A 12,514-nucleotide genomic window follows, 5' to 3' on the forward strand; every position below is an offset into this window, starting at 1 on the left:
AGATATTTGCAAATAATGGGGTAAAATGCAGTTTTTGGCTTATATCTTAAAATCTAAAGCAGATCAGACTGACAGAGTCAAATTGATCAGCAGGTCAAGTTCTATCTCCTAAAAAAATTTTCAGAAACATTTTGGAGTTATTCCCCCTGAAATGTCATTTTATTTTTTTAAATTTTCACAGTTTTTGGCTCAAATCTAAACTCTCAAACTAAAACAGTTAGAGCTAAACTGACAATATAAACATGATCAGCTGTTCGATGTCTGTCTCTTATGTAATTTTCAGAAAAATAGGACAATCCATTTTGGAGTTATTGCCCCTGAAATATTTGTTGTTGTTGCAAATATTGTATATTTGGTTATTATCCTGAAAGCTATTAGAGACAAATATTAAAAGTAACTAGATAGAGCCTGTGTCATGAACCTGCATATGCAACAAGGGCCACTTTTTAGTGAAAAACATCATTAAAGGAGAATAACTCCATCAAGAGTTAACTGACAATTTCAGTTATTATTTGTAGAACTCATTTTTGTCCCCAGCCCAACGCGTTACGGGGGACATAGAAATACCAGGTGTCTGTCCGGTCTTGTTAGCGCTCTCACATGTACAATTCTTCCCAAATTTTTATGAAACTTATATTATAGGTTTATATTAGTAATGTCTTAGAGACGAGTTCGAAAATCAGTGCCGATCAATTATTTTTAAAAGAGTTATGCGCCTTAGAATATATGGAAAAATGCATCGTTAGCGCTTTATGTGTACAATTCTTGCAAGATTTTTATGAAACTTATATCATAGGTTTATATCAGCAATGTCTTTGATGAGTTCGAAAATCAGTGCCGATCAAATATTTTTTAAAGAGTTATTCCCCTTGGAAATATTAATTATATGGAAAATTGCCTTGTGATCGCTCTAATGTGTACAATTCTCGCTAGATTTTTATGAAATTTATATTGTAGGTTTATATCATCAATGTCTTTGACGGGTTAGAAAATCATTGCCAATCAATTATTTTTCAAAGAGTTAAGCCCCTTATTCCATATTAAAGTTTCCAAATTTTATTTTATAGTTTTCAAGGTAATAGGCAAAAATGCAAAAATTTTGAAAACATTTTCATTAAAGAGCAATTACTTCAATAAGGAGTTGACTAACAATTTCGGTCATTCAGACTTTATTTGTAGATCTTTTCTTGCTGATAATTTTTACTATTTAAAGTTTCTACCTATCTATTATAGTTCAGCAAAATAGGACCTACAAATAAGTCAAATTGACCAAAATCCTAAACTAATCCCTATAGGAGTTCTTGCCCTTGAAAGATAGTTTTTACCCATTTTATGTGTTTTTTTGCAGAAATCATGATAGGTCGAGATACATTTTTTATATCATAGATCTTCAGAAAAATTAGAGATACAAATAAGTTAACATGGCCGAGATTGTCAACTGACTCCTTATAGGTGTTCTTCCCCATGAATAACCGTTATAACTCATTTAATGTATTCATGTAGAATCTATAATAGACAGAGCAACAATATATAGCAAAAATGTTCTGCAAGATAATTTCTACAAATAAGACAACATTTTCGAAATCGTCATTTGACCCCTTTAGATGAGTTATTGCCCTGGGATGATTGTTTACCCATGTTTTCATGGTTTGTTTTTTTGCAGAAACTATGATAAATAAAGAGAAAAAGTAAATAGCAATTTTATCAGGTTAACGATTCAGGCTCTTGGGAGCCACTAGTATGTTTGTTCCAATTCGTTTAGCGTAATAATTTCATTTTGGTCCATCTTTCTTCAAGTTCTAGCTATTGTAGCGTAACTTTTAATGTTATTGTATTTACTACATAGTGAGGGAGCTTTAATGCCATATCATTTGATAGGTTATTCAGGAAATTGAAATTCGAATCTCGAATTTCAAATTTAGCTCTTTGATGTTTATATAGGTTTTGGAATCTCAAATATTTTATCCTCGAGCATCACCGAAGAGACATTAGTTGTCGAAATGCGCATCTGGTGAACGGTATTCTATTTATTATATAATACAGATCTTGAATCCCGAATTCAGATATCAAGTTATCCTTGGGGTCTTTCATTATATTATTATTTATACTAAATAATAATTCTTTGGTTAACCGAATTTTATTCTTGTCAATGTTTTACTGCAGTTTGACAGTACAGTGCACTTGGAAACCAGTGAAACAAAACCAATTAATAATATTCCATGTTGCAAAAAGGAATAAATTACTGTAGAAAAATGCGTTTATCATGCACATATAAATAGACATAAGTTATATTTTAGCAGAGCTATTGAATAATGTATCAAGATCAAAGAATTTATCCATAATTAACACAGTTTTCTGTTGTACTACATAAACACGAAAAGGGCATCACGTTTGCATATATTTTTATGTCCTGATTATACCAATGAATGACTTCAGACAGACATACTGTAATCGACCCCTCTTGGTGTCCTTTGTTTTGAAAACATCACAGGGCTGAAGCCACCTGACTTAATATATGTATAAATTGAAAAATAAGGAAAATAAAAACGTTTTTAGGGGAAGATTTTTTTTCATGGACTCAGTTTCTGGCAGTCAATATTACACTTTTATGTTTACTAACTTCGGTATAATAGTCCCGGATTTATTTTAATCCCAAGTGGCTTTCACTTTACATTTACATTTTACATTGTAATAGGAATGTAATTGGAACAAATAATCATCATAATACTAGTAAACTATCACCCAATTTTATTTTTCTTTTATGCTTAAATATCAGAGCAACTTTGCGGAAAATTTTGTTACGTCAAGTTCAAAGTTTAAAATATGCTGAACAAAATTATAAAGAGAAATTTGGGGGTTACTTGGAATTTTGTTTCAAGCTATTAAATCGAAAAAAACAAAGGAGGTATATAATGAAAATAAGAAGTTTCACATGACCAGCAAAAATTTCAAGCACAAGTTACTGAAGTCAATATTGATAAAATAATCACCATTTTTTATGTCGCTTCAAATTCACCACTTTCATCAAATTGATCAAGACAAACAACGCCAAAATCGATGAAAATAAACTAACTTAAAAGATCCCACGACTGATTTTTTGACAAAAAATTGTATAATGTGACAAAAGCGTTTTTGTTTTTTGCCATATTGTTGTCTGTTTTTCTTCCACTTATGGTTTTTATTGCCCCTTGATATCTTTCTTTCCCACTTTTCAACAATTTTGCAGCTTCGGTAACACAAATTTTGCAATATAATTATAACTATTGGCATTGCGTTTTAAGAAATATAAAACTCCTATTTATGTGAACTGAGACTACTATAACACATAGTTGTATATTGTTATAGTAGTCTCAGATGTGAATGGCTAGTTCGTACATTCCAAAATTTAAATTACAAGAAAGATATAAACACTCTTACATAAATCATTGAAATTTTCTGTCAAAATGAAGATATTTTCCAAAGTTGTACTTATAATGCGACTAATGAATTTACACAGCAGGAAAATTTGCTGTGATTAAGTTCAATCAGTATACTGAACTTTCCATAACAAATTTCTCCGCAAAGTTGCTATGATATTTAGGCATAAGAAAAATTAAATTGGCTGATAGTTATCTAGTGTACGATGATGATTTACAGATATTGGTAGCTATTAAACCTTTTATAAAGTGTTACTTTACCCTGAGACTACTGTCTCGGCTTTACCATAGAAGCCAAATGCCTGGATTTTACGTGAAAAAGATATTGGATTGAGAAAGAATAAGTATTTATTGCAGCTTCAGGACGAGAAAAAAATTATCAATAAATCAAATTTGTATGTTCTACAAAGTTGGTCTACCCGATTGAGGGGAGAGAAATATGGACAGCCACAGGAAAAGGGAGCACGTTGTACAAGATCAGAAATTTGGACTGCTTAAATGCAACATCTGGGTGATTCAAATATATTTTGATAGGATTTTTTAACGCAAATAGAGGTTTGCACTCTACCTACACCATGCATCGGACTTAAAGTCCCAATTCGAGCCAAACTTAGCTGCGTATCTAACCGAAATATCTGACTAGTTTATGAAGGAATTTAATAATTGAAATTTTACTTGTTCGTTGCAAAATGATATATTTCAAAAAAAGACATTAAAATTTATCATTATTGATTAGGTTTAGTCTGTGCATTAGTTTTTATATCACTGCTATAATTCTATTCGGTCACTTTGCAATTCTTTTAACATTCCTGTCATTTTCTTTCAAAAGTTTTTTAGTCTTGATAGTTTTCACAAACCGAGTTTGTCCCTGTTTTATAGTTACTTGTTTCGTTGTGCCTTACTGAAGACCTGCCACGAAGGACTGAAGGTAAAACTGCAGGTTTTACATTAAGCTTTCTTGTTAACTAGGACTGTATTAATTTAGTAAGCACCCTAAGAAAGTCTTTTCATAAACACTTTAGAAAGAATTGGCTAAGAAATGAATTTTCTAGTGCATCATCACCATATTTACTTTGAAAAATTTCGTTTCCCATTCTACTCTTTTTAAACAGACTAAACGGTATGTTATGGGTTCTGCTCATTGTTGAAGACCGTATAGTGACCTATAGTTAATAATATACATGTCATTTGGACTCTGTTGTATAGTTGTCTAATTAGCAAGCATGCCACATCACCTTGGTTTATATAATAAACATCTCTGAACGGTTCAGAAATCTTCCAGTATTAAAATAATTGTACATATGCACACCAATAAACGATGAGATGATGGCTTCTACAAGGAAAATAAATTTATGTTCCCTTTACATGAAATTTTCAGCTGATCGGATAGTTGTAATGTGTTATTATAGGATTTCCGTTAAGGGCACTATTAATACTTCACACTGTATTATTCAAATTATTAACGTTTCCAACGACGTATAATTTAAAGAATTATATGTAGCCAGCACGGTCCAAGATCGAATAAGGGTTTTTATAAAAGTGTTGTTCCGTTCTATACCATAGCATGTACCAAGAAAGAATTTCCCATATAGTGAGTAGAATATTATTCAACTGAATTGAAATATTAACATAACATTTTTTAACTGCTTTTCTTTGTTAAATGCTACGTAAAACTTAGATCGTTATTTATATCAAAGCGCTTTAGAATTGCATTTCAAAGATAACTTTTTCATTGATTTACTGATTTCAATAACCAGACTGATAATTTAATTGGCTCATTTGACGTTAATTTAAATTAACTGAATTGATTGATTGATAACTGCTGAAAATTGAAGCGACAAATATTACATGGATATTCAGTTAGTGCGATATGAATAGAGCCTGTTGTTGAACTATACAGACACAGTGAGTCGAATTTTTATCGTGCTAGCTCACAACGTAACAGTCATTGGAACATGCTCTTACTCCTAAATGCCCTAAATGCAGCGTTTTTTGCGAAAAAGCAACAAACACCACTTTTTAGTCTTTGGTTTGACTCAACCAGGAATCAAACAAACGTTATTCCGCATTTAAAGCGAGCACAATACCACGAGAAAAAAATGTAAGTCTCGTCAACTCCCAGTGCTGCATAATTCCCAGTAAAAAGGGTGCTTAAAGTACAAGTCCTTGTGTCACATTGTACTTTAAGCAGAAAACCAGTCGATTTCATGGGTTAACAGTAAAACTGCTGAAATACACTTATAATGAAATCAATGTCTTTTGTGACCATCTGGAATGCAGTGAAGTGAAATTCGGTATCAAAAATTTACATTTTGATGTGATTACTTTATTGGAGCGACAAACACACAGCATAGTAATTCAGTCCTTTTCCAAAGGATAAAAAAAAAACACTTTTATGATTGGGTATATTTTTTCAACAATTCAATTTTAGGTTTGAAATGTTACGATTAATCGTTCTGATATTCGCTGTTAAAATTGCATCATGTAATCTGACGGATAATGAAATATATAAACAGTTGGTATTAGATGAATACTCTAAATACAGGAGAATGCAGGGTGCTTCAAACATGAACAAACTGGTAAGTTTTCTATGGAACGCCACAGCTGTCTTATGTGGAACTCTGATATTACTTTATGTTGTTTTATTATTACTTGATGATATTTTGTCTTTACTTAATATGGTTTTGACATTACGTAATGATGTTTTGATATAACTCAATATGGAATAGTCATTACTTAATGATATTTCGATATTACACGATATGGTTTCGTATTGACTTGATATAGTTTTGTCATTACTCAATATGGTTTTGTCATTACTCGATGTGGTTTCACCATTATTTAATGTGGTTGTGTCATTAGTCAATGTGGTTTTAACATTATTTAATGTGGTTGTGTCATTAGTCAATGTGGTTTTAACATTACTTGATGTGAATGTGACTTAACGTTATGTAGTTGTTTCATTACATGATGTGGTTTTGTTATTTTGTAATGATGATTTGCCTATTCTTTATATGGTTTTAACATTACGTTATGATGTTTCAAAATTTGACGATTTTACACTACATGATGTGTTTGTTTCATTATTTGATGTGGTCCTGTCATTCTTTGATGTGGTTATCCCATTACTTGATGAGGTAAAATCACGTGACTAATTCGGAAAAACCTGTTCTATTTTTAGATAGATTTCAGGTTGTATGTGCCTGGGATGAGTGTTGCCATCCATCGAATTTGAGTTCGGGTTACTGTTTGAGTTAAACTTTGAGTTAGTCTTCGATTTCGAATTCAAGTCATTATTAGAATTAAAATTTTAGTTAGCATTGAGTTTCGAGTTGGACTTCGAGTTTGAGTCACATTTAAGGGTAGAGTTCTAGTTACAACATTAAATTTGAGTCACTTTTTGAGGTAGAGTTTGAGTAAGATTCGAATTTAAGTCTCATTTATATTAATTCAGATTATGAGTTGAAATTCGAGCTATCTTATATGGGTTCGTAATTAAATTTTCTATCGCGGAACAAGGACTTTTGCTCGGGCTTCCGAAAAGAGGGCTCCGAGTTATGCGTACAAAAGATAAACAATGTTACAGTATACAAAACGCAACATAGAAGTTGAAATAAAGCTAGATGTGGTGTGATTGACAATGAGACAACTATCCGCCAGAGTTTAAATGCAGTGCATGTAAGAAATCATATATAGGCAACCGTACAGCCTTCAACACACCGTTTAGTCAGCTACAAAAGGCCACCTTGCACCATGTGAAAAAATTCAAACGAAAAAACAAACGGTCTTATTTATAAATAAACAATCTACAAAAAAAACTCACATTTATACAACGACAACAATTGAACTTCATGCTCCTGACTTGGGGCAGGTACATAAAGAAAGTGCACGTGGCGGAGTTTAACATGTATGTGAGCGCTAAATCCTAACCTTACATCGGACTGTTACAGTTGTGTAACAGCACAACACGAGAAAAAAATGTAAACTAGACAAAGTGATGCCCCCGCACTCAACTCATTTAACCGCTTATACCCCAAAAATGACAAAAACAAGTTCAATTGTTTCCCAAAAAGAGCAAAAGATAATAAAAATAAAAACCCTGACCACATGCACACCTACAATATATGTACAAACAGCCAGCAGAGTGAAAACTTGCTAGCATTCAAACTGTAGGAGGAGTTATCTGGAAACGCTCTTCTTATGCAAGGAAATTTCCCAAAAAATTACTAAGTTCAACTATCTCCCAAAAAAGCAAATATTAATAAACATTAAACCCTGACCACATGCACACCTTCAATATATGTACAAACAGACAGTAAAGAGAAAACTTCCTTGGATTCAAACTGTAGGAGGAGTTATGCGGAATAACTATATACCCATAATGGGACGGACAGACGGACGGACGGACGGACGGACAGGGGTAAAACAATATGCCCCCCAGCTTTCAGTTGCGGTAGCATACAAAACAGTTTCATTTGGTTGATTCAATAGATCGGTATGACTGGGTAATATAAATCCATCGGGGTGATCTCGGATGCTCCAGAAAGGCACCCGTCGTGTTATTCGAGAAAGTACAAACCCAGTGATTTGGGTTTATTTGGAAGTTTACATTCAAGGAAAAGATGACGGTATTATGGTTACGACCACTGGAACATGTCCGTCGTCACATGTGAAACAGATATTCCAAAAAGTTTATTTTTCAATTAGTGCGAGGTAGATCAGGGAATTCAATTGATTACAAATAAAAGATTGATATTCGTATAAGTTCAAATGATCATTTACGCTAAAAAAAAAATCGGAGAATTCTTATTTTATAGTATTGATGCTTTGTCGCTAAGTCCGAGCCCCTTCTCCCCCCGTTTCCCTGTAACTTTAGTGTGAGTCGATTTGAAGTGTTTCATTTGTTAACAATAAAGTTCAAGTCTTTTGATTTGTGTCGAGCCTGCGACATCAATGTAGCGGCAGTGAGACACAACAAACCTATATTTCGTCGTCGATAGTGGCGTCGGCGTCTCCATCTCCATTTTTTTTTATTTCTATTGAGTTTAACCTTTCATTATACATGTTACTAAACATGTATGCCATCATAATTTTGTACTTTTAGAATATCATACTGTATTTGTTTACCTCGACTATTGTATCTGTATTTATATTGTATGTTTCTCTGTAAACTTGTATTTAGTTTTTAGAGAATAAAGTATCTATGTATCTATAGATCGTTAGGTTTCTAGTTTTTTACATTTTTCATTTCGGGACCTTTTATAGCTTACTATAGGGTATGGGTTTTGCTCATTGTTGAAAACCATACAGTTTTGTTTTAGTTAATAAAAACCGAATTAAACTGTTTTGACATGATAAATTTGTAAACCTCAATGAAGTGTTTTAAAACTTGTATAGGAGTTATTCCTCAATTTCAAGAAAAAGCATCTACAGAAAAACATTTTTTTTTTAATTTTGTTTTTACCGATAAATGTATAGATAAATGTACAGTCGATCAACATGACGCTTTTACACTTACAGCAGCAATATCAGGCGAGACACATGGTTCCGTGGAATATTTTACAAATTTATTACAAAAATACTGCTTCCGTTTGAGAACTTAGGACAAAAACAACAGGACCAAGTGGTTTGGGGATATCCCAATTATGTCCGAAATACTGTAAACTTTTTAATACTTTTTTTCTTATTATTGTCTGCCGTTCCCCTTTTTCATATCAAATAACTCTGAACAACCACTCGAACTTTAATTTGAACTTTAACTCAATGGATTAGCGATACCCATCCAAAGCACCTTAAACAAACGATATATTGAAATCTGTTTAAAATAGAACATATTTTTTTCCGAATTGGTCACGTGGTTTTACCTCATCAAGTAATGGGATAACCACATCAAAGAATGACAGGACCACATCAAATAATGAAACAAACACATCATGTAGTGTAAAATCGTCAAATTTTGAAACATCATTGCGTAATGTTAAAACCATATAAAGAATAGGCAAATCATCATTACGAAATAACAAAACCACATCATGTAATGAAACAACTACATAACTTTAAGTCACATTCACATCAAGTAATGTTAAAACCACATTGACTAATGACACAACCACATTAAATAATGGTGAAACCACATCGAGTAATGACAAAACCATATTGAGTAATGACAAAACTATATCAAGTCAATACGAAACCATATCGTGTAATATCGAAATATCATTAAGTAATGACTATTCCATATTGAGTTATATCAAAACATCATTACGTAATGTCAAAACCATATTAAGTAAAGACAAAATATCATCAAGTAATAATAAAACAACATAAAGTAATATCAGAGTTCCACATAAGACAGCTGTGGCGTTCCATAGTTTTCGATTCATTTAATTGTATATGACACTCTGTTTAGAAATTAAGCTCATAACATTCTGACTATTAGAATTATATCATTGCATGAATCTGATTTTAAGACTGGTATCTATGATGAGTTTATGGTACTGTTAAAAGGACTTAACGTTTGACTGAATATCAGACGATTTTTTGGTGTTAAATCCACCTCAAGCGATGTTTTAACATTGTTTCCTTTGTTTTCAATCTGAAAATTACGTCGAACTGAATGTCCAGCTGGGTCGAAGTAATTGCAATTTTAATCACGTTAAAAAAAATCTGATACGAAAGTAGCTTAACCTTTGATATATCATTAAATAGTCAGTCCATATAATGACCATTAATGAAATATATAATATAGGAATGGGATGATCAACTGAAAAATGAAGCTCATAACTGGACAAAAGTCTGTATTTGGGGACACGAAGGCGGAGGTCGCGGTGAAAATAAAGGATTTTTTGTGGGAGACAATTATGAAGAGGGGATTTCTGATATGTTGAAATCATGGTATGACGAGATCAATGAATACAATTACACTGGGATATCATGTTTGCCTTCCAGTTGTTATTATACACAAGTATGTAAATAATCCAATACTCATTCAGAGAGAGAGAGAGAGAGAGAGAGCGCGAGTAAAAAAAGAATACATAAAGATGAAATATAAATAAAAAAAGAATTAGGGTGCAACCCAACGACATAAAAGAACAAAATGACATATAGAAATAAAGATGCAGCATTCAACACTAGACACGCATCTATATACGTGTTGTTTTTATAAGAACTAAAACCTCACACCTTTTAATATCGGTCAGTGGAATGACAAAATGCACATACAGAACGTACACTATAAATTCGTACATAAAAAAGACATATGGCGCATATATACGTATCAATTTTTGTTGAAGGGACCAACCCAAAAGTAGGATTTCATAAAGTGTGAATCGGGAAAATTGAATTGGGTTAACTATCAGATTTCATAGTGTGAAAACGGTAATAGATATAAAAATAAAAGTAAACCAATTCCTCTATTTTTTATTCTAAATATATGAGTAATCCAATTTCCCTAAATCTGAGATTTTTAAACAAAATATGTATAATTATAAATAAGAAGATGTGGTATGAGTGCCAATGAGACAACTATCCATCCAAGTCACAATGTGTAAAAAGTAAACAATTATAGGTCAAAGTACGGCCTTCAACACGGAGCCTTGGCTCACACCGAACAGCAAGCAATAAAGGACCATAAAATGACTAGTGTAAAATAATTCAAATAGGAAAATCAACGGTCTAATCTATATAAAAAACGAGAAACCAGAAACACTTATGAAACACACCAATAAACGACAACCACTGAACAACAGTCTCCTGAATTATGACAGGTGCAGCGGATTTAAACGTTTAACAGGTGCCAACCTTCACCCTAACCTGAAACAGTGGTGTAACATTATAACATAAAAAGACACACAATAAAATATCAATTGAAATGGCTTAACTCGATCAAAAAGATATACACAAAAACAAGTAACTATACACTGAACGAATAAGTTTGATCTATGACACAATATAAATAAAAAAGATGTATCAATGTCAAAAAGTCAACTTTAACCTAGGACAAAATGGCGTTAAATAAAGTAACGTACACAATATCCTGGTTCCCGGTACTACGTTCCAAGTATTAGCTGATAGCCATACACTGTCACGATTATATATTTGTATAAGTGTAACATACTGAATATTGCGATCGGAAACCGTTCTACGTACACAGGTAAATTTAAATAGAATAATTTTGTTGTTAGGAGTACAGAAACATTTTTACAAGATAAATTTGTTGTTCATAGTACGAGTACAGAAGTGAAAATTTATCGTTATACCAAATACTTATCAAAGGTGGTACATATTAAAAATAGTAAGACGAGATATAACGCAAAATAAGTAAACATTGAATAATATAAATGCATTACAAATTGTGTCAACAGGTCAAATTAACACGAAAGTACGATTTGAGAGTACTCGCAGTTACTGAAAGCTAGTTAAAAGCCAAAAACAATTAATAATCAAAATCATGCATCAGAGACTAAAATCAATTAAAACACATCCCAGGCAGGGATTTATTGTTTTAACGCCATGGACAGTCAAAGAAGACATGACTTGTGCAATGCCAAAATAAAAGTAACGACAGGCAGTAGGATAGTTAGTATTTAACCTTATAATAAATATGTATGATGTTATATATATATAAAACAATGTCTAAATAGAATTTAAAGTGGATGTGTTTTTTATACATCCCCCCAAAACTTTCGAAAATAATACAAATTTAGTTATGTTTTAATTTGTTGATGACAAAATCGATGTTAGTGCCAATGAAAACAATATTCAAAGATCTTATTACAACATTCATAAGATAATCTTTACTAATAAGTTTGTTTAAAGGTTCGATAAGTTTACACGGATCACATAGTGATTTCCGCGCTTTTAGTACAATATTACCGTAAAATTTAGGATGTGAAATACCGTTTTTAATAAGTTTTCTACAGGTACAGCCAAATTTACTAATCAAATCTTTGTATCTATGAAAGAATTAAGTAAATGATTTAAGTAATTTATGGTAACGAAATCCCTGACTTAATAATTTACCAGTGATACATTGATTACGTTCGTTAAAATCTATGACATCACTACACACACGGGCATAACGAATAAGTTTATTTTAA

The sequence above is a fragment of the Mytilus californianus genome, unplaced genomic scaffold (genome assembly GCF_021869535.1).
Source record: "Mytilus californianus isolate M0D057914Y unplaced genomic scaffold, xbMytCali1.0.p SCAF_1, whole genome shotgun sequence".
Lineage (NCBI taxonomy): Eukaryota > Metazoa > Mollusca > Bivalvia > Mytilida > Mytilidae > Mytilus > Mytilus californianus.